Genomic DNA, 1,829 nt, shown 5'->3' on the forward strand with positions numbered 1-1,829 from the left:
ACCATATTGGACAGAGCAGTGAGAAACTGAGTCAGACATATTTCTTTCTACTGAACTTTTGGAAATCTGGTTTCCGACATCTGAGGAGCATCTTTGTTGGTTTGCAATCTCGGATTCCGCAGAGACAGGGACACATCGGCTCAAGAGTTCTGACACTTCCATACCGCCCACCAAATTCTTCCCGATGTGTCCTCAGAATCAAATAAAGGAGAGCATTCACAGTAATGTCTACATGGGGAAAATCTGAGCACAGACTGGATTCTGACAACATTAAGAAATTAATGGGGCGCCTGGGTGGCTCAGTCGGTTAAGCAGCCGACTTCGGCTCAGGTCATGATCTCGCGGTCCGTGAGTTCGAGCCCCGCGTCGGGCTCTGTGCTGGCAGCTCAGAGCCTGGAGACTGTTTCAGATTCTGTGTCTCCCTCTCTCTGACCCTCCCCCGTTCATGCTCTGTCTCTCTCTGTCTCAAAAATCAAAATAAACGTTAAAAATTAAAAAAAAAAAAAAGAAATTACTTAGGTCATTTCAAAGAGGGATTCAGGAACTAAAACCAAGAGCTCTTAACTCTATGACCAAATATTGAAGTTTTCCATTGGATGTAATCGTTACTCGACCAACAGGGCTGTGGTTTCCTGAGGAGATGGAAGATAAAAAAGAAACAAATTACTAAAATTGCACGCTGCCATATTTACAGATAAAATAATGTGCTGTCTGCAATTTGCTTTAGATAATGGAGTGAGGCGTGGACAGAGGAAATAAGATTGGTTGATAATTGTTGAAGCCTTGTGATGGGTTCATAGCTTCCCTTAGATTAGTCTCTCTCATTTTACATGTGTGTACTTTTTTTAATTAAAAAAGTTAAGAGCTTTAAACAAAATGGGAAAGTGCCTCTATTATGATATCAGGTAGAAGGGGAAAAAGAGGGGCGCCTGGCTGGCTCAGATGGTGGAGGGTGCAACTCTTGATCTCAGGGTTGTGAGTTCAAGCCTCATGTTGGGTGTGGGGCCTACTAAAACAAACAAACAAACAAACAAACTACTAAGAAAAAGAAAAGAAAAAGAAAAGAAAAAGAAAAGAAGGGTAATATGCAAGCCACAGAAGTCTAAGCACACAATAAAATGAGGAATTTACACAAATGAAAGGAAATACGCAACATAATGTAGTGGTTAAGATCCAGATGGCTAAGTTCAAATCCTGGCTAGAACACTGACCTCATTTTGAGAATTTTTTTAGCTTTGCTCAATCTCCATCTCCTTATCTATGGAATGAGGATCATTTTGTAATGTCCCTCTTAAAATTGCAGTGAAGAGTAAGTGAACCTGTTTATGAAACACTTGGCCAGCATCTGGCATGAAAGTCCTAGCCCTTATATCTGGGACATGGATTTATAAGTGACCCTGTATCATGGCCTTTGGGACATGTGTTAGGAAAGCATCGTCTAGAAGCTTCCTCGGGCCCGGTGGGGAGGGGGGTGGGGCAGGTGGAGCGGGGTCTTGTGTCTGTGTTAGTCCTGACCCAAAAGCCTTCCACACTGATGGATGGACCTTCTTCTTTTTATTTATTTATTTTTAAGTTTTTTAATTAATTAATTTTTTGAGAGAAAGCACAAGTCGGGGAGGGGCAGAGAGAGAGAGAGAGAATCCCAAGCTCGAACTCACGAACCGTGAGATCACGACCTGAGCAGAAATCAAGAGTCGGACGCTTAACCGGCTGAGCCACCCAGGCACCCCTATCTGTTTAAGTAAACTCTACACCCAACATGGTGGGGTTGAACTCATGACCCCGAGATCAAGAGCCACATGGCCAGCCATGTGCCCCTGACAGACTTT

At 43.2% G+C, this 1,829-nt stretch overlaps 1 non-coding gene across 1 annotated transcript; it reads left to right on the forward strand.

Annotated features, from left to right (window-relative positions):
• The first annotated feature begins 517 nt into the window (after positions 1-517).
• Positions 518-648, forward strand: LOC125927733 (small nucleolar RNA SNORA25). The gene has a single exon (XR_007459420.1). It is a non-coding gene; the product is annotated as a small nucleolar RNA SNORA25 (small nucleolar RNA).
• The last annotated feature ends 1,181 nt before the right edge of the window (positions 649-1,829 follow it).

The sequence above is a fragment of the Panthera uncia genome, chromosome E1 (genome assembly GCF_023721935.1).
Source record: "Panthera uncia isolate 11264 chromosome E1, Puncia_PCG_1.0, whole genome shotgun sequence".
Lineage (NCBI taxonomy): Eukaryota > Metazoa > Chordata > Mammalia > Carnivora > Felidae > Panthera > Panthera uncia.